We start from the raw sequence: 22582 nt of genomic DNA on the forward strand, positions 1-22582 counted from the left end.
TGGTTGAATAGCATACCACTTAACACATGGTTATATGAGTCAAGAAAGGTTTCAGAAAATTATAAATAGTGTGTTAAAACTACTGATACTAATAAAAAGTAGTATACTGATACTAATAAAAAGTAGTATCAGTAGTTTTAATACTAATAAAAAGTATCAGTAGTTTTAACTACTGTTTTACTGTGAATTTATTGCAGGGTGTGAATTTTTGTTGTTGTTTTGTTTTGTTTTGTTTTTGAGACTATTTTTGTTGTTGTTGTTTTGTTTTGTTTTGTTTTGTTTTGAGATGGAGACTCACTCTGTCACCCAGGCTGGAGTACAGTGGCGCAATCTCGGCTCACTGCAACCTCTGCCTCCCGGGTTCGAGCAATTCACCTGTCTCAGCCTCCCAAGTAGCTGGGACTACAAGCACACAGCATCCCGCATGGCTAATTTTTGTATTTTTAGTAGAGATTGGGTTTCACCATACTGGTCGAGCTAGTCTCGAACTACTGACCTCAGGAGATCCACCTGAGTTGGCCTCCCAAAGTGCTGGGATTACAGGCATGAGCCACCATGCCCAGCCTATATCTATTTCTTCTATATATTAACCACCCCACCTGTGTATTGATGAATAGGAAAAATTCTAAGAACTAACGAAGTTTCTTAAAAATCTAAAGCTAAAAAAGTATGAATTTGCTTAACAATGATAATGCTTTAGAAATACAAAACATAATTGTTTTGGTAAATATAATATATGAATTATCTTAACATAATTAATACAAAAATGCTAACTGAAATAAATAACCACTACTAACATTTCAATAAGAATGGGTTAATTTCTCTTACATTTTCTGTAGCCATTTATAAAAACATCGTAAATGTCATTAATTCAATTCATTTGCTACAACTTCAAGGGACAGGTGGGTGTTATTATTATTCTCACTGAATTATGGAGAGTGCAATTCAGAAAAATTAACTTACAAAGAATCAAAATCATTGCTTAATTGCATACCTGAATCTTTTTGTGTTTCAAAATTTTTGCTTTATATTTCTTTGCAATGCATTAAAAGGAATATGAACAACAGTTCACAAAAGCAAAAGTACAAATGGGCAAAAAATGGTTTGAAATATGTTCAATGTCACTAATAATCAGATAGTGATTTTTAAAAATGACCATCTAGATTTGTTTCCTTTTTTTTTTTTTTTTTTTTTGAGACGAAGTCTCGCTCTGTCGCCCAGGCTGGAGTGCAGTGGCCGGATCTCAGCTCACTGCAAGCTCTGCCTCCCGGGTTTACGCCATTCCCTCGCCTCAGCCTCCCGAGTAGCTGGGACTACAGGTGCCCGCCACCTCGCCCGGCTAATTTTTTGTATTTTTTTAATAGAGACGGGGTTTCACCATGTTAGCCAGGATGGTCTTGATCTCCTGACCTCGTGATCCGCCCGTCTCGGCCTCCCAAAGTGCTGGGATTACAGGCTTGAGCCACCGCGCCCGGCCTGTTTCCCTTTTTTTAAGTTTGTTTTTGTCTTTTAATGGAACTACAATCACTAATGTTTCTATCGTGAAGCTGGAATAATCAAACAGTACTTGTGGGAATACAAATTACTACGTAGTTTTTGGAAAGCACTCTTTGTAACGTATTAAAAGAAACTTTGCAACTGTAATTCTTTTGACCTAGTAATGCCACTTCTGTTGGTTGGAATGTAAAGTAGTAGAAGTACTGTGAAGATCAGTTTGGAGGTTCCCCAGAAAACTAAAACTAGAACTACCATATGATCCAGCGATCCCACTGCTGGGTATATACCCTAAAGAAAGGAAATCAGTATATTGAAGAGATATCTGTACTTCCATGTTTACTGCAGCACTATTCACAATAGCCCAGATTTGGAAGTAACCTAAGTGTCCATGAACAGACGAATGGATAAAGAAAATATGGTACATATACACAATGTAGTACTAGTCAGCCATAAAAGAGAGAGAGAGATACTGCCATTTGCAACAACATGGATAAAACTGGAGGCCATTATGTTAAGTGAAAGACAGACTTCTCATGTTCTCACTTATTTGTGGGATCTAAAAATAAAACAATCGAACTCATGGAGATAGAGAGTAGAATGCTGGTTACCAGAGACTGGGAAGAGTAATGGGTGGGGGTGGGGCCATGAGGAGAAGAGGGGAGGGTCAATGGGTACCAAAAAATAGAAAGAATGAATAAGTTCTAGTATTTCCTAACACAGCAAAGTGACTATAGTAAAAAATAATTTAATTGTACATTTAAAAATAACTGAAAGGGTATAATTGGACTATTTGTAACACAAAGCATAAATGCTTGAAATGATGGATATCCCACTTACCCTGATGTGATTATCACACATTCTTTGCCTGTATCAAAATATGCCATATACCCCATGGATATATATACCTACCAGATACCAGCAAAAATTAAAAATTAAAACAAAGATATATTCAAAGTATGGTTAATGTATGAATAAATACACTTGATATTGCACTTTTTATAATAGCAAAAAATTGAAAACTGCCTTCATGTCAAATAATATTGTCATATTTGTGGCAACTATTTATACGTCTGCTTATACTTAATTTTACTGATTCATCAAATACTTGAACCATTTTCTGTTTTTAACATTTCTTCCATTGATTCCACACTTTCAATGTCGTTCCACATTGTGAAATCAATTGAAAATTCACCTACATTTCCTTTTTCTTCTCCTTTGCTTTTAATGAGGAAATGGTTACAGGTAGGTAGGCAGCTTTTCTCCTTCAGTTCATCTATATTGTGCTTTTTTGCTATGTAATGAAAACCTAATTTGAATGCCCCTCAATTGGCCACTTTTCCATTTTTTTCTTGAATAATAATAATTATTTTGTTGCTATTTATGGTTGCAATGTGACTTATCTGATATTCAGGTCATATATATACTTTTCCATGCATCTGTATTTCAGATCTAATGCCAGTGCCATACAGTTTAAACCCCATGGTTTTGTTTTCTTATTTGCTTTCTTTCTTTCTAGTGTCTTTTAAATGGTTTATTTTCTCTTACCTACTTATTCTTCTAGTAAAAATTATAATACATTTTTATCAAGCCCCTCCCAAATCCCAATAATTACTTAATGGCAATTACATTTGGGGACAACTACATCTTTATAGTATTTAAACTTTTTCAGGGACATTCATTTCCTCACTATTTTGAAACACAATATTTATGACTGTCAATAAAATCTATATTTACAAAACAAAAATATAAACCTTCTAATAACTACTTTTATTTTAAATATCACATTTAGTAGTTATATATAATGCAATTTTTATGCAACATAGAGACCAACATTTGTGTTCCAATTTTAAGAATTTTAGCCTGAAAAATATTAATTAAATGTAGTTTATTATAATTTCTATTTTTCTTATTGTCATAAAATATTTTTTCAAATTTAAACCAGTTTCTTGGTGAATTTCTTATTGTTTTCTCTAGTTTCTGCCATGACTTGCTTTCTAAGATAAACAATGCACACCAGCCTATGTCGTGTGTTTGACAGTTCATAATGTGCTCCCTGCTGCTCTATATAATAAGATCTCCAAAGGGGTTTGTTTATTTTATAGAAACTTTTTGCTTGCTCCGATATTTGTACATGCTATAATACTAGTTGTAGGAGTTTTTCCTACTTATTTGAGGAACATAAAACATTAAGAGTACAACAGAAATGGGAGCTTGGCTTCTTATATCACTATTGGCATAAGACATTGGGCACTATCGGTATTACAAAAATTACCTCTAGGGATACTATCATGTAACAGACAAAGCATTTATACCCTTAAAACTAAGTGCTCCTACATTAACATAGAACTCTTTTTGGTGAATATTTGAGAACTGAAAAGATTACCTTATCCTTGACCACTGTTTACCCAAGTATGTTGTAAAAACAAGAACACAAAGAAACAGAAACAACTAAGTTATATACACCTACTATGTAGCTACAAAAATATAATTAAAAACAAATAAAAACCCTAAGTTCTATGCTTAAATGAATTTGAGAAATACTTGGCTAAACAAAGTTTCTTTATGGCAGGGTTTCCTAGGCCTTTTGTTTTCTCTCTCTCTCTCTCTCTCTCTCTCTCTCTCTCTCTCTCTCTAATGCTGTGTGTATTTTTAGATAGAGAAAGTGATATGTATTTCAAACATGTATTTGGCCAAGAGATATACTTTTATAAATGTTATTTTCTCATGAACTGATTCAGCAGGGAAGTTCTAAACTTGCACCTTCTAATTTGCCATATGATGTGACAATGCATTCTATTCAATTCTGTTCAATATTAGGCAGTAAGGGAGAACGAATGACAGCTGTTACGACTAACATATGTTCCTCAAGTGTGAATGCTACTGCTCCATTTCATAATAGCAGCCACTCTATTCATCATCCCAGTCAATCTGACTTTACAAAAATTTTAGTCTCTATATTACAAAAGGACATGGATAAAAATAATTTCTGTAAATATTTCTCATATTACCTTCTTTCAGAAATTTTATAATTCCTTGTGCTTATAAAGTTGTTTAGTAAAATTAGATCTAGATGTAGTTATATGTTGACCTAGATTGGAGCTCTAGCCATTGACACTATATTTTTCCCATTGGAAAAAGGGTTCACGGCCCTTTTATTCCTTTAAGCAAATATGTTTCTAGAAACTATTTCCTTGGAATGAGTTTTATTTTTTTTTTTTTTTTTTTTTTTTTTTTTTTTTTTTATTATACTTTAAGTTCTAGGGTACATGTGCATAACGTGCAGGTTTGTTACATATGTATACTTATGCCATGTTGGTGTGCTGCACCCATCAACTCGTCAGCACCCATCAATTCATCATTTATATCATGTATAACTCCCCAATGCAATCCCTCCCTCCTCCCCCCTCCCCCCTCCCCATGATAGACCCCAGTGTGTGATGTTCCCCTTCCCGAGTCCAAGTGATCTCATTGTTCAGTTCCCACCTATGAGTGAGAACATGCGGTGTTTGGTTTTCTCTTCTTGTGATAGTTTGCTAAGAATGATGGTTTCCAGCTGCATCCATGTCCCTACAAAGGACGCAAACTCATCCTTTTTTATGGCTGCATAGTATTCCATGGTGTATATGTGCCACATTTTCTTAATCCAGTCTGTCACAGATGGACATTTGGGTTGATTCCAAGTCTTTGCTATTGTGAATAGTGCCGCAATAAACATACGTGTACATGTGTCTTTGTAGTAGACTAATTTATAATCCTTTGGGTATATACCCAGTAGTGGGATGGCTGGGTCATATGGTACATCTAGTTCTAGATCCTTGAGGAATTGCCATACTGTTTTCCATAATGGTTGAACTAGTTTACAATCCCACCAACAGTGTAAAAGTGTTCCTATTTCTCCACATCCTCTCCAACACCTGTTGTTTCCTGACTTCTTAATGATTGCCATTCTAACTGGTGTGAGATGGTATCTCATTGTGGTTTTGATTTGCATTTCTCTGATGGCCAGTGATGATGAGCATTTTTTCATGTGTCTGTTGGCTGTATGAATATCTTCTTTTGAGAAATGTCTGTTCATATCCTTTCCCCACTTTTTGATGGGGTTGTTTGTTTTTTTCTCGTATATTTGTTTGAGTTCTTTGTAGATTCTGGATATTAGCCCTTTGTCAGATGAGTAGGTTGCAAAAATTTTCTCCCATTCTGTAGGTTGCCTGTTCACTCTGATGGTAGTTTCTTTTGCTGTGCAAAAGCTCTTTAGTTTAATTAGATCCCATTTGTCAATTATGGCTTTTGCTGCCGTTGCTTTTGGTGTTTTAGACATGAAGTCCTTGCCCATGCCTATGTCCTGAATGGTACTACCTAGATTTTCTTCTAGGGTTTTTATGGTATTAGGTCTAACATTTAAGTCTCTAATCCATCTTGAATTAATCTTCGTATAAGGGGTAAGGAAAGGATCCAGTTTCAGCTTTCTACTTATGGCTAGCCAATTTTCCCAGCACCATTTATTAAATAGGGAATCCTTTCCCCATTTCTTGTTTCTCTCAGGTTTGTCAAAGATCAGATGGCTGTAGATGTGCGGTATTATTTCTGAGGACTCTGTTCTGTTCCATTGGTCTATATCTCTGTTTTGGTACCAGTACCATGCTGTTTTGGTTACTGTAGCCTTGTAGTATAGTTTGAAGTCAGGTAGCGTGACGCCTCCAGCTTTGTCCTTTTGACTTAGGATTGTCTTGGCAATGCGGGCTCTTTTTTGGTTCCATATGAACTTTAAAGCAGTTTTTTCCAATTCCGTGAAGAAAGTCATTGGTAGCTTGATGGGGATGGCATTGAATCTATAAATAACCTTGGGGAGTATGGCCATTTTCACGATATTGATTCTTCCTATCCATGAGCATGGTATGTTCTTCCATTTGTTTGTGTCCTCTTTGATTTCACTGAGCAGTGGTTTGTAGTTCTCCTTGAAGAGGTCCTTTACATCCCTTGTAAGCTGGATTCCTAGGTATTTTATTCTCTTTGAAGCAATTGTGAATGGAAGTTCATTCCTGATTTGGCTCTCTGCTTGTCTGTTGCTGGTGTATAAGAATGCTTGTGATTTTTGCACATTAATTTTGTATCCTGAGACTTTGCTGAAGTTGCTTATCAGCTTAAGGAGATTTTGGGCTGAGACGATGGGGTTTTCTAAATATACAATCATGTCATCTGCAAACAGGGACAATTTGACTTCTTCTTTTCCTAACTGGATACCCTTGATTTCTTTCTCTTGCCTGATTGCCCTAGCCAGAACTTCCAACACTATGTTGAATAGGAGTGGTGAGAGAGGGCATCCCTGTCTTGTGCCAGTTTTCAAAGGGAATTTTTCCAGTTTTTTGCCCATTCAGTATGATATTGGCTGTGGGTTTGTCATAAATAGCTCTTATTATTTTGAGGTACGTTCCATCAATACCGAATTTATTGAGCGTTTTTAGCATGAAGGGCTGTTGAATTTTGTCAAAAGCCTTTTCTGCATCTATTGAGACAATCATGTGGTTCTTGTCTTTGGTTCTGTTTATATGCTGGATTACGTTTATTGATTTGCGAATGTTGAACCAGCCTTGCATCCCAGGGATGAAGCCCACTTGATCATGGTGGATAAGCTTTTTGATGTGCTGCTGAATCCGGTTTGCCAGTATTTTATTGAGGATTTTTGCATCAATGTTCATCAGGGATATTGGTCTAAAATTCTCTTTTTTTGTTGTGTCTCTGCCAGGCTTTGGTATCAGGATGATGTTGGCCTCATAAAATGAGTTAGGGAGGATTCCCTCTTTTTCTATTGATTGGAATAGTTTCAGAAGGAATGGTACCAGCTCCTCCTTGTACCTCTGGTAGAATTCAGCTGTGAATCCATCTGGTCCTGGACTTTTTTTGGTGGGTAGGCTATTAATTGTTGCCTCAATTTCAGAGCCTGCTATTGGTCTATTCAGGGATTCAACTTCTTCCTGGTTTAGCCTTGGGAGAGTGTAAGTGTCCAGGAAATTATCCATTTCTTCTAGATTTTCTAGTTGATTTGCGTAGAGACGTTTATAGTATTCTCTGATGGTAGTTTGTATTTCTGTGGGGTCAGTGGTGATATCCCCTTTATCATTTTTTATTGCATCTATTTGATTCCTCTCTCTTTTTTTCTTTATTAGCCTTGCTAGCGGTCTGTCAATTTTGTTGATCTTTTCAAAAAACCAACTCCTGGATTCATTGATTTTTTGGAGGGTTTTTTGTGTCTCTATCTCCTTCAGTTCTGCTCTGATCTTAGTTATTTCTTGCCTTCTGCTAGCTTTTGAATGTGATTGCTCTTGCCTCTCTAGTTCTTTTAATTGTGATGTTAGAGTGTCAATTTTAGATCTTTCCTGCTTTCTCTTGTGGGCATTTAGTGCTATAAATTTCCCTCTACACACTGCTTTAAATGTGTCCCAGAGATTCTGGTATGTTGTATCTTTGTTCTCATTGGTTTCAAAGAACATCTTTATTTCCGCTTTCATTTCGTTATGTACCCAGTAGTCATTCAGGAGCAGGTTGTTCAGTTTCCAGGTAGTTGAGCGGTTTTGAGTGAGTTTCTTAGTCCTGAGTTCTAGTTTGATTGCACTGTGGTCTGAGAGACAGTTTGTTATAATTTCTGTTCTTTTACATTTGCTGAGGAGTACTTTACTTCCAATTATGTGGTCAATTTTGGAATAAGTGCGATGTGGTGCTGAGAAGAATGTATATTCTGTTGATTTGGGGTGGAGAGTTCTATAGATGTCTATTAGGTCCGCTTGGTGCAGAGATGAGTTCAATTCCTGGATATCCTTGTTAACTTTCTGTCTCGTTGATCTGTCTAATGTTGACAGCGGAGTGTTGAAGTCCCCCATTATTATTGTATGGGAGTCTAAGTCTCTTTGTAAGTCTCTAAGGACTTGCTTTATGAATCTGGGTGCTCCTGTATTGGGTGCATATATATTTAGGAGAGTTAGCTCTTCCTGTTGAATTGATCCCTTTACCATTATGTAATGGCCTTCTTTGTCTCTTTTGATCTTTGATGGTTTAAAGTCTGTTTTATCAGAGACTAGGATTGCAACCCCTGCTTTTTTTTGTTCTCCATTTGCTTGGTAGATCTTCCTCCATCCCTTTATTTTGAGCCTATGTATGTCTCTGCATGTGAGATGGGTCTCCTGAATACAGCAGACTGATGGGTCTTGACTCTTTATCCAGTTTGCCAGTCTGTGTCTTTTAATTGGAGCATTTAGTCCATTAACATTTAAGGTTAATATTGTTATGTGTGAACTTGATCCTGCCATTATGATATTAACTGGTTATTTTGCTCGTTAGTTGATGCAGTTTCTTCCTAGCCTCGATGGTCTTTACATTTTGCCAAGTTTTTGCGATGGCTGGTACCGGTTGTTCCTTTCCATGTTTAGGGCTTCCTTCAGGGTCTCTTGTAAGGCAGGCCTGGTGGTGACAAAATCTCTAAGCATTTGCTTATCTGTAAAGGATTTTATTTCTCCTTCACTTATGAAACTTAGTTTGGCTGGATATGAAATTCTGGGTTTAAAATTCTTTTCTTGAAGAACGTTGAATATTGGCCCCCACTCTCTTCTGGCTTGTAGAGTTTCTGCCGAGAGATCTGCTGTTAGTCTGATGGGCTTCCCTTTGTGGGTGACCCGACCTTTCTCTCTGGCTGCCCTTAAGATTTTTTCCTTCATTTCAACTTTGGTGAATCTGGCAATTATGTGTCTTGGAGTTGCTCTTCTGGAGGAGTATCTTTGTGGCGTTCTCTGTATTTCCTGAATTTGAATGTTGGCCTGCCCTACTAGGTTGGGGAAGTTCTCCTGGATGATATCCTGAAGAGTGTTTTCCAACTTGGTTCCATTTTCCCCCTCACTTTCAGGCACCCCAATCAGACGTAGATTTGGTCTTTTTACGTAATCCCATACTTCTTGCAGGCTTTGCTCATTTCTTTTTCTTCTTTTTTCTTTTGGTTTCTCTTCTCGCTTCATTTCGTTCATTTGATCTTCAATCGCTGATACTCTTTCTTCCAGTTGATCGAGTCGGTTACTGAAGCTTGTGCATTTGTCACGTATTTCTCGTGTCATGGTTTTCATCTCTGTCATTTCGTTTATGATCTTCTCTGCATTAATGAGTCTAGCTGTCAATTCTTCCACTCTTTTTTCAAGATTTTTAGTTTCTTTGCGCTGGGTACGTAATTCCTCCTTTAGCTCTGATAAGTTTGATGGACTGAAGCCTTCTTCTCTCCTCTCGTCCAAGTCATTCTCTGACCAGCTTTGATCCGTTGCTGGTGATGGGCTGCGCTCCTTTGCAGGGGGAGATGCGCTCTTATTTTTTGAATTTCCAGCTTTTCTGCCCTGCTTCTTCCCCATCTTTGTGGTTTTATCTGTCTCTGGTCTTTGATGGTGGTGACGAACTGATGGGGTTTTGGTATAGGTGTCCTTCCTGTTTGATAGTTTTCCTTCTGACAGTCAGAAGGACTCTCTGTTGGTCTGTTGGAGATTGCTTGAGGTCCACTCCAGACCCTGTTTGCCTGGGTATCAGCAGCAGAGGTTGCCGAAGATAGAATATTGCTGAACAGCGAGTGTACCTGTCTGATTCTTCCTTTGGAAGTGTCCTCTCAGGGGTGTACTCCACCCTGTGAGGTGTGGGGTGTCAGACTGCCCCTAGTGGGGGATTTCTCCCAGCTAGGCTACTCAGGGGTCAGGGACACACCTGAGCAGGCAGTCTGTCCGTTCTCAGATCTCAACCTCCGCGTTGGGAGATCCGCGGCTCTCCCCAAAGCTGTCAGACAGAGTCGTTCGCGTCTGCACCGGCTCCCGCTACTTCCCCTGTTGGTCTTCAGCTGTGCGCTGTCCCCAGAGGTGGAGACTACAGAGACAGGCAGGCTTCCTTGAGCTGCTGTGAGCTCCACCCAGTTCGAGCTTCCCAGCGGCTTTGTTTACCTACTTAAGCCTCAGCAATGGCGGGCGCCCCTCCCCCAGCCTCGCTGCTGCCTTGGGGATAGATCGCGGCAGACTGCTGTGTTAGCAGTGAGGGAGGCTTCGTGGGCGTGGGACCCTCCCGGCCAGGTGTGGGATATATTCTCCTGGAATGCCTGTATGCTTACAGCGCAGTATTGGGGTGGGAGTTACCCGATTTTCCAGGTGTTGTGTGTCTCAGTTCCCCTGGCTAGGAAAACGGATCCCCTTCCCCCTTGCGCTTCCAGGTGAGGCGATGCCTCGCCCTGCTTCAGCTCTCGCTGGTCAGGCTGCAGCAGCTGACCAGCACCGATTGTTCGGCACTCCCTAGTGAGATGACCCCAGTACCTCAGTTGAAAATGCAGAAATCACCGGTCTTCTGTGTCGCTCGCGCTGGGAGTTGGAGACTGGAGTTGTTCCTATTCGGCCATCTTGCTCGGAATGAGTTTTATAGTATACTATAGATAGCGAAGTACTTCATTTTGTTTTTAGAAAGTTCACTGTTCCTTTCGTTATCATTCAAAACTGGTGACAAGAACTAGACAGGAAGAAGAAAAGGGTATTTCTGTCAGTGAAGAATCTTAACTTGCCAGGGTTTCACTTTGAAATGTTATCTTGTCTACAGATTTAATTAGGTCAAATAACCAAGAACGAGACAAGAGTGTAGGTGAATTGTGATTTCAAAGGACATCCTTCTACAAAGCTAATAAAGTTATAGGACTTGCAATATTCTTTGTTCTCTTTTAATAGGAAAGAATCAAATGTTACTGAAACAAGATTAAACTTGTGGAAATACATTAGCTGTAACATCGTACTGAGTCCTCTGACTAACATTTAAAAAAGGTTGGAGGTTTAGCATTATTACATCTCTAGTGTTACATACTGTAGCACTAGAGAATAAAGTGCTACTTTACAAATCTACACATAGACGTAAAATTAGATCTAGAACCTTAGGAAGGTAGCCAAGGTATGGGGATTGAGCATTATGGTCAAATAATCTGTGCTCTTCTTTTGACTGTAATATGGATAAGCTGTATTAGCTTGGGCTAGTTTCTATCCTGTATGAACCCTATTTTGAACAATATTTAAAAATCAGTTTTACCTAATAAGACTTTTTGATAAACATACACAATTGTGTACATGAAGACATTTCTAAACACTAAAACTATGTACAAATATATGTTATTGGGATTATTTGTATAGATAAAAATAGGTTAACTTTAAAATGGACTCCTACTTTTCCTCAATTTTATAAGAAACAAGATCTCTCACCTGCTGTTACATGCCAGGAAATGCATTACTGGAAAAGAAAGAAAGAGTCATTTTTCTTATGAAATCCATTTTTTTCTAGATAAAACAATTCCTAAACAAATGGTTTTAATTTTATAAACTAAAATTACTAATTGATTAAATAATTTTGATATCTTGGTGAATACCAGTTTTCTAAAAGATAACTTCTTATGGAACAGTTGATATCTATATCTACAGTTACATCTGTATCTAGATTTAAATAGTTATAAAAAAAATTATCCAGCCTTATTCCTTTTGACATTCCTAACCCTTCATATATTTTACTCTTCTTCAACATTTCTGTTAGAAAAGACTCTCCATATTTCAGTTATTCATATATTACCTTCACAATTTTTGGCATATCTTTGTATCACCTATATAATAATTTGCTTAAAGGCATTCTAATGGAAAACGGTGTCATTTACCATGAACAATAGCAATATACAATGTGCCAGGAACTATTTTAAGCACTTTGCAAATATTGATTTAGTCCTTACAATGCTGTAAGATAAATTCCATTAATATTCCTATGTTAGAGATGAATATGCTGAGATATATAGGAGTTATGCCCAGGAACTCACAGACAGTACATGCTGGAACTCAGGTTTGAATTTGGGGCTTGGACTCTCACCCTCTACACAGTACTTCTATAAAACACCAGTAAATAACTTAAAAAATGTAAACATATAGATCCAAGTATCACTTGAAAGTATCTTAACAGTATCACTGTTACAGAATTGTTTTCCTGGGAAGAAGACTCTGAAAAGGAAGGTAGTGGGTGGGAAGTGTATTAGGGAGTGCTCTGAGGATCAACACCACTGAGGGAAGAGGATGAAGCAGGATTGAGTAGGGGGAGAAGGTGGGGACAAAGGTGTCAACTCACACAGTGGCTAGCACTGAAGCTAGGATAGCTCCTCAGAGTTGCCCCAATTTGGGATGAAGATACCAGGATTTTGCACATCCCTCCCTCACCTTCCACATCAATTATTCATTGAATGCAGTCTGCCCTTAGGAAACGAGTTTTACCTTGGTCAGGTGACTCTCTTCAGCTGAAATTTAGGTACTATATACTGGCTATAATCTCAACAATCTGGGGCATAAAAAAGTCATGGAGATATATTTGTCTTTTACCTAGAAGCTTTGCTGTTTACTTTTCATGATACATATCTCGATAATTTCAAGTATGGTAAGATATAGGACTCGAAGTTCCATTTAGTCATTATGTATACCAAATTTTCCTAGCAGCATTTATGGGTAAAGTCATACTTTTTTTCATTGGTTTTTTGTGCTATTTTTCTCCAAAATCAGGTGACAGTATATAAATGAGCCTGTTTCTAGATTTTATTTAGTTCAAATATTCTTTTCATCTATCCTTGCACTAATGCCATACTGTGCACTACTATAGCTGTATAGTAAGTCTTGATATTTCATAACATCAATACTTCAAACTTTTTCTCTTGTTCAATATTTTTATAGTTATTTTAGATCCTTTGCATTTTCATAAGAATTTTGGAATCAGCTAGCCAATTTCTAAACACACACACACACACAAATGTGCTAGGATTTTGATTTGAATTGTGCTATAAAGACACCCAAAAATGTAGAAGCGACTTTGAAACTGGGTAATAGGTAGAGGTTTGAACAGTTTTGAGGACTTAGAAGACAGGAAGATGTGGGAAAGTTTGGAACTTCCCAGAAACTTGTTGAATGGCTTTGACCAAAATGCTGATAGTGATATGGACAATGCAGTCCAGGCTGAGATGGTCTCAGATAGAGATGAGGAACTTGTTGGGAACTGGAATAAAAGTGATTCTTGCTATGCTTTAGCAAAGAGACTGGTGACATTTTGCCCCTGCCCTAGAGATCTGTGGAACTTTTAACTTAAGAGAGATGATTTAGCATACCTGGCAGAAGAAATTTCTAAGCAGCAAAGGGTTCAAGATGTGACCTAGGTGCTCTTAAGAGTGTTCAGTTTTAGGAATTCACAAAGAGATGGTTTGGAATTGGAACTTATATTTAAAAGGGAAGCAGAGCATAAAACTTGGGAAATTTTTCAGCCTGACAGTACAACTGGGGGAAGGACACCCTCTTCTATAAATGGTGTTGGGATAACTGGCTAGCCATATACAGAAGTATGAAACTGGACCCCTCCCTTTCACCATATACAAAAATTAACTCAGGATGTATTAAAGATGTATATGTAAGACCTCAAACAATAAAAATCCTACAAGAAAATCTAGAGAATATCTCTCTCTACGTTGGCCTTGGTAAAGAATTTTCAGCTAAATCACCAAAATCCATTGCAACAAAGCAAAAATTGACAAGTGGGACCTAATTAAACTAAAATTTTCTGCACAGAGACAAACAGACCAATAAACATACAAAAACCTGTAAACACAGTAAACACATTGGGAGAAAATATTCACAAACTTTACATCTGACAAAGGTCAGTATCCAGAATCTATCAGGAACTTCAACAAATCAACAAGCCAAAAACAAACAATCTCATTAAAAATGGACAAAGGACATGAAAAAACACTTTTCACAAGAAGATGTAAAAGCAGCCAACAAACATGAAAAAAATGCTCAACATCACTAATCATTAGAGAAATGCAAATCAAAACCACAAGGCAGTACCATCTCATGCTAGTCAGAATGGCTATCATTAAAAAATCAAATAATACCTGATGCTGGCATGGTTGTGGAGAAAACCAAACTTCTACACTGTTGGTGGGAATGTAAATTTGTTCAACTTCTGTGGAAAGCCATTTGGAGATTTCTCAAAGAACTTAAAACAGAGCTTCCATTTGACCCAGCAATTCCATTACTGGGTATATACTCAAAAGAAAATAAATCATTCTACCAAAAAAGACTCAAGCATACATATGTTCATCATAACATTATTCACAATAACAAAGATATGGAATCAATCTAGGTGCCCATCAACTGTGGACTGAATAAAGAAAATGTGGTACATATATATCATGCAGCAATAAAAAACAATGACACCCTTTCCTCTGCAGCAACGTGGATGCAGCTGAAGGCAATAATCCTAAGTAAGTTAATGCAGGAACAGAAAATGAAATACCATATGCTGTCACTTATAAGTGGGAGAGAAACATTGAGTATACATGGACATAATTATGGGAAACAATAAACACTGTGAGGGTGAGAGGGAAGGGGGATTGAGTTGAAAAACAACTTATGTACCATGCTCACTACCTGCATGACGGGGTTCATACCCCAAACCTCAGCATCATGCAATATACCCATGTAACAAACCCACACGTGTTCCCTCTGTAGAGAATATAAAAGGTGAAATTATTTTTTAAAAGGCTCCTTATGTTGAATATACAAAAATCAATCCCATTTGATTATACTAGTAATAGATAATTGAAATTTGACATTAAAAATGTCATTTACAAATACAACAAAAATCCTGCAATTGTTAAATAAAAATTTAACAAAATACATGCAAGATCTATATACTAAATACTACAAAACACTGATGAACAAAATCCAGTAAGCCCAAATAAATAGGAAGTGTATTATATTTATTGATTGGAAGACCTAATATTGTTAAAATGGCAATGTTCTTTAACTTGATATATAGATCAAATGAATTTCCAATCTATGTCCCAATATACTTTTTTGTAGATATTGACAAGCTTGTTCTAAAATGCATATGAAAAGACAAAAGAACAGTAATGTCCAAAAAATTTTTGTAAAAGAAGAGCAAAATTGGAAGATGTACACTAACAGAGTTAAGGATAAACTTAAAACCTACCTAAATTTGTATTGGCTAAAGATAGACATACGAATCAAATGAGCACAAGGGAAAGCCCAGTTTTAGACACACAAATATAATCAACTGAGGTTTTGTGTTCTCAAGAAATACAAAATATATAATTCATACAAGCAAGATCCACTTATGGATGATCAAATTAGTTGGTGAAAGCTCAAAGACAAAGAGAATATTTGCATCCGCTCAGTGTATTTCTGTGAAATATTTATTAAATACAAACAAAAAATACTAGTATTACAGTGATGAAACCTGTAGGATACCACCTCAATCCTATGATAAAGATTATCATCACTGGTAATAAAATATATCAACATCATGTATCCCATGGTAAAGAGACACTGAAAAGGAGAAATAGTCTCTTTGATATTATTCCCCAAAATATATATTCTCAATCTTATCATAAAATAATCAGGCAAACTCAAATTGAGGTACATTCTATAAAATAGTTGACTGTAATCTTCAAAGGTGACAAAGTCGTGAAAGACAAAGAAAGGCTAAGGATTTGTCACAGACTGAAGGAGACTAAGAGATAATGGCAGCAGCTAAATGCAATGTGAAATCTTGGATTGTATTCTGTGAAATGAAAGAACAGCAGTGGAATAATTGACAAATTTGAATACAATATATAATGTAATTATCTTATTCCAATGTTAATTTCCTCATTCTAAGTGTACATTTTCAATAATAAGTTATAAAAAATTAGTCAGTTGAAAAATATCATTTCTGGCATTATTCCAGATGTCATTTGTTTTTGTGTTTTGTTATTAAAAATCTATTGCATAGCATGTAATTTCTATAAGATCATGGGAGTGTTTTTATTATTTAAGGTAAATTTGGGTAAGTAATTTGATGAGTTTTAGTTGCTACTTTACAAAAAGCAGAACAAGTAGGATATCAAAACTAGACAGTTAGCTTATGTTAATTCCTAGAAAAATCATTGGTATATCATTAGAATAATGTAAAATGCTTAAAATAAAAGCAAACATGACAAGTAGCAATAGCACAGATAATTAAGAGCAAGTTCTGACATGATAATCTAATTTTATTTTGCTAAATTCTTAGATCTTTGAAAATGTGTAATATATTCTTTATTTTCAACAAAGCATTGGATAAATCTATCATATCTTTTTTGTACAACTATGATGTGTTTTAGTACATTGAACATTTATATCCCAAACTTCTGATGAATAATCTTTACAGATTTTCAATAATTATAGTCACTCGCTTCCTTATGCTTTCAATTTGATTGTCTATCTTCCAGCTTCTATTAATATTCACTAGGCAAAACCAGAACCGTGATGAATTAGTCAGCGATTGTTGCATTAATACTGAGTAGCAAATAACCCTGTAATCTCGGTGTCTTACAACCGAAACATTTATTTTATTTATTTTTTTGTTCATGGATCTGCTTATCAGCTGGGCATTTTAGATTTTTGCATCAGATTAAGGACTGCTCTATATACACATTCTGAGACATGGCTAGAACATGTTCTTCTTATTGTGGTTAGAAGATGCACAAGAGGGCAAGTGGAAATCCAATATACCTCTTAAGTTCTCAACTTGTATATTATCACCTAAATCCACATTCCGTTGGCCAAATTAAGTCACATGGTTATACTCATTATCAGTGGAGATGGGAAATATACTCTGCCTACCTTAACATGAGATGCACCAATGTCAAATCAAAATCAAAGCAAGGGCCATGATTACCTAATAATAAAGAGGAGTGAAATATGTGGAACAGTGACCCAGTGTACTACATCAGGCACAAGCCAACTCTCTGCCCTTTCTACACTTGCGCACAAATAGCTGAACATGGCTGGAGGACAAAGAAAGCAAAAAAGAAAGCTCTGACTTTACTTCCATTACTAAGACTAAATTGTCTGTGCCACCATCTAAAGCCAACCCCTCTACTTGAACCCTAGATTCTACCTATTCTAGTTTTTCAATGATCATACCCCTCAGTTATCCCTCATGTCACCTATATCTACCTATGTCAATGTTTCCCTCTTTTAGATTATTCCTACAGTATATACCAGCACGTTACAATATCAATATATATAAATAAACACTTTGATCCCATCGTCCAAACAGTTACTTCTCTTATGAATCAAAATTCCTAGAAAGAGTTGTCTGTATTCATGGTCTGTACTTCTTCACCACCAATTTTCTAACTTACTTCATTGAAGACTTAATCCAGTCAACTTTACTGAAACTGCTTTTGTTAAAAAAAATCAGGGCTTCCATGCTGCAAAATTTAAAGGTTAATTTCTTTATCTTACATTCTCTCTCAATAGCATTTAATATAATTGACTTTTCTCTCCTTCTTGAAATGTTATATTCACTTGACTATTTTTTTTTTTCTAATCTGTCATTGTTTACTCTTCCTAAGTCTTCTTTTCTGCTCTTGCATGCTATCATAACTCTAAATTTTGGCTGGATTGTAGACTCACTCCTGCCTCTTCTTTAATTATATTATCTTCCTGGTCATTTATTGCAGTCTTATGATACCATCTATACATTGTGGTTTCCTTATTCATATTTTCAACTACAAACTCTCTCCTGAGTTATAACTGCACATTTTCTTCTTCACATGGTTTTCCAGTACAATTCTCAAACTAAATATTATTCTTGATATATTTACCCCTTCATCCTCTTCCTAATTTACTTCCCAAAGATTTTTCCATATCAGTTAATGGCACCATTATTTATCTAGTTTTATCTTGCCAAAAACTTAGGAGTTGTACTTAATTTATTTTTGTCTCACTGCAAATTTCCAGCACATCAGTAAATACTGATAGTAAAGCCATCAAGATGTATCACATTTCTGACCACTTCTTACTACCTCCACCACGTATACCCTCATCTACACCACCTGAGCTGCTGCAACAGCTTCCTTTATTTTAGTCTTGCACCATGCAGTCTATTCACACAGAACCCAGAGTGATATTTTGTAACAAAAAATAAATTGGGTCATATCAACATGTTGTTTAAAACCTCCTTGTAATGTGATTTTGTAGGCTTAGAATTTTTGTTTTAATTCTCAGACTCTGATAAGCTAAAATATGTTCTAAGCCATGCATTAGGAGCTGTGTGGTACACTTTAAATATGAAAAGTTCTGTTTTATGATAAACACATATTAAGTTGCTTATTATGTTTACTTTTTATTGGAAAAATATATCAAATTCTAATTCCAAGTAGATATTATATTCAACCAGTAAGTTTAATTAAAATATTTGATTATTTCAAATCTTTAATTTAAAGTAAAATTTCTGGAAATAACAAAATATGTTGGATAAGAAGAGTTTAAAATGAAAATCAATCCATCAAATGCAGTCAGAGCTCTATCTGATATGTCAAAAATTTAATTACAACTGAATTAAAATTATCTTTTATTTTCTTTTAGCTAACATTCCTATGTATATTTAAGTCTAAATGTAATATTAAATGAACAGAAGTTGTCATGTCTCCATGAGTAGGAAATAAGTACACAAATGAAACTCTCTACTGTCATCAGCTTTGTGGGCAAGTCAAAATTAATTCTTACAGAAAGGATTAGATTTATGTTTTTTCAGTTATCTCATAAAAGGAAAATGATGAATGCATTCTATGAAAACATTCATCTTAGAGTTTTCCTATTTTGACTGGGCACAGCCACACATTACTTTTTGTCACTGTTAATTCTTCCTGACTTCTGGTAGCTATAATGGATATCCTTTCTGAAGCACTGGGCATATACTGGAATCCCTGCCCCTGTCAAGGAGAGGAAGAAGCCATCGTTGACTATTGTTCATTTTCTTATTGCATATAAATGGTGCTGTGATATTTGTCACAACTTTTATCAGGAAGAAAACTAGTAGGAGTAAAATGGCAAATGATGAGACAATTATTTTGCAACCGAGTACTCAATTCCTGGGTACATTAGCAAACTCTCCACATACGACATTAGTGTGTTATTAGTGAGGGCTAAATTTTGGGACTGCTAAGCCCATGTACAGCAAAGTATATACATAGGTTTAGGTAATTAGAGTGTGTTGAATAATTAGTGGATTATTTTCAGGCCATCAGCAAATCTTTATATGTAATGTTTATTTTCAAAGCTATCAATTCTGTCCCATCTCCAATGTCACATCTCCAAAAGGTAGTTGGGGGTGTGAGATTTTCCTTCCACTATCTATCTTACTTCCATGTGGAAGCATCTTATTATACATTTATCTCTCTTTATTCTATGACCATGTGAATACCAGTTCTTTTGGGTCATCCTTCATCCTTTGCATTCATATCTATCCCAAAGTACAGCATACATCTACATTTTTTTTTTACCATAATTCTCACTCCTTTCCTAATCCTAAAACTTCACCATACCATTAATTCAAACTCATATTCTATCGTCAGAAAAATACTGCCTATTCTCTAGATCAACTTATCTGAACTTTCTCTGTACTTTCTTGGAAGCTGACTCTTCTCTGAGAAGATACTTCTTCCCTTACAGCCTTTCTAAGCTGTGGCTTTTTCCCACACACTCACAATCCTGGGTATGGAGGTAGGGTAGGTGTCCTCCTTCTTCTACATTTCTGCTCCTAGACCATTCTCCCTCTCTCCTAAAAATCTCTAGTTTTGATTTTTCAGCCATCAAAGAAAATGTCTCTAGCTCCAACACTATATTTCTTAAAATCCTGTTTGACTTCAATATCCACATAGTTGATCTCTTCTATAACTGTTGTACTTTCCCTCAGTTACCCACTGTTTACCCAACTTGGCCATGCCTATGTTCAGACTCTGTACTCTCATTCCCAACAACTTCAATCCTTCCATAATCTCCATTTCAAGTGTCTCATTCTCTTACTCCCACCTCCTCTCTTTCCAGTTCATTCCCTCTAGTACTGCAATTCTGGAACATGCTCACAACTTGCCCTTTCTCATACCTTTACTTCACCAAATCAATTTCATGGTCCATAGGTATAATAAATCTCTTGCATATAGTCTCATCTTCCTTGCTTCCTCAGTATCCCTTTCCCCTACCTTATGTAATAGTTGTAATTGTGAATGGCGAGCTCATCTATGTCTGTCTCTGTTCAGATAGATGTAGCTGAATAAAAATATACAAATGTGCTGAAAGGGATCACTTTAAATCCATAACCACTAAATATAAATTGTTCCCTAAGGAATTCTTGCAATCATACTACATTTCCTGAGCCGTCTCACTCAACAATTCCATCCACCTAACTCCTTCCTCATACCTCCAAAATCTCCTACATTCTCAGTTTTAACTAATGACCTAGAGTACTAACTCATTGAGAAAAATACAGGCTACAGGCAATCAAATGAGAACGTCCAAAAGTTACCACAATCTCAATGAAACAGACGACTGTACTTGTCACCATATGGTCTGCCTTCCCTCCTGTTACAGTGGATGAATTCCTGTTACCCTTTTCTTTAGGTCCGTATATAATTGTACACTGATTCCATCTGTGATGACTCCAGATATCCTTTTCTATCAGTAGCTTCATAAATTTTTTCTCTTCTAAATTACTCTAATTTCTATATAAAGTTATACAATTTTACTTGTATTAAAAATTAATGCTTATCCTCACATCATCTCCTACAAGGTATCACCCGATTTTGTGTCTTTCCTTTATATTAAAGCTCCTAAAAATTGATGACACCTGAAGAGTTAAGTACTCCAATTCCAAACCTCCCACTTTTTTTTTCTTGAGCCAGTTCAATCCGGCTATTTCTTAACACTGTATCAAAGCAACACTTATCAAGGTTTATATGATCTCTGTGTTGCCAAATTTAACTATGAACTCATTGTCCTAATCTTACCTCACCTCAACCTCTGCAGCCTGAAATAGTTTTTCAGTTGCCTTCTAGGATATCACCCTATCCTAGCTGCTTTCCTACCTCACATCCTGCAAAGTGTTGCTTTCTTTTGCTTGTGGCTTTGATCTCAAATACTCTAAATGTTGGAGTATTACAGAACATGGTGTTTGGTTCTTTTACGGCAATCTATGATGAATTTTATGGATCTCTATCTGTGCTCATACCATAGGTGATTTCATCCAGGCTCATGGTTTTAGATGCCAGGTGTCTGTTAGTCATTCTCAACTTTTTAATTTTTTTTCCAACCCACAAACATTTTAAAATCTGGGCTTAAAAATTCAATGGCCCTACATATTATCTATATTTACATATCTAATAGAAATCTCTGAATTTTACATGTCCCAAAATAAAAGAAATCTCTCCAAAACACTTTGTCCTTCAGTTTTACTTGTCTCATTAATTGCAACTCTGCCACGATAGATACTAAGACAAAATATCTTGGTGTCATCCTTGCTCTCACCTTTCTCTCACATCGCCCAACCAACCTGTCAACAAGTGCTACCAACATTTTTAAAAAATGCATCCTGAATATTCCTCTTCTTAACATGACATCTACCTCTACCAAACTATGTTAAATTATCATCTTATCTGTCACCTAGTTTGATAAGCTAAACAGATACCCCCCGCCTCAAAAATATATCAGCTTTCTAATCCCAAGAAACTATGAATATTACCTTATATGGCAAAAATCACCCTATATAACAAAAGGGATGATTAAATTAATGATTGTAATAGGAGAGGTTTATGCTGGATTATCTAGGACGGCCCTACATAGAATCACATGTATCCTTATAAAAGAAAGGCAGAGGGTGTTTGGACAGACACAAAGGAGAAGGCAATATGAAGACAGACTAAAGAAAGGTACAGTCACAAGCCAATGAATACCAACAGCCACCAAAATTCTGAAGAGACAAGAAACAAACATTCCCCTTGAGCCTTTAGAAAGAACACAGCCCTACCAACAATCTGATTTCTAACTTCTGGCCTACAGAACTCTGAGAGAATAAATTTATTTTTCTTTAAGCCACCCATTGTGTGGTAATTTGTTATAGCAGTCACAGGAAACTAATACAACCTCAGGATTCCAGGTCACATCTCTTGGAACCTGTGAATGTTATGAAATATCACGCTTATGTT

At 36.3% G+C, this 22582-nt stretch overlaps 1 protein-coding gene across 1 annotated transcript in view; it reads left to right on the top strand.

Annotated features, from left to right (window-relative positions):
- Positions 1-22582, top strand: part of CFAP47 (cilia and flagella associated protein 47) — a 508878-nt gene that overhangs the window by 412497 nt on the left and 73799 nt on the right. The window lies entirely within an intron of this gene.

Source organism: Rhinopithecus roxellana, chromosome 7, assembly GCF_007565055.1.
Source record: "Rhinopithecus roxellana isolate Shanxi Qingling chromosome 7, ASM756505v1, whole genome shotgun sequence".
NCBI classification, from domain to species: Eukaryota; Metazoa; Chordata; class Mammalia; order Primates; family Cercopithecidae; genus Rhinopithecus; species Rhinopithecus roxellana.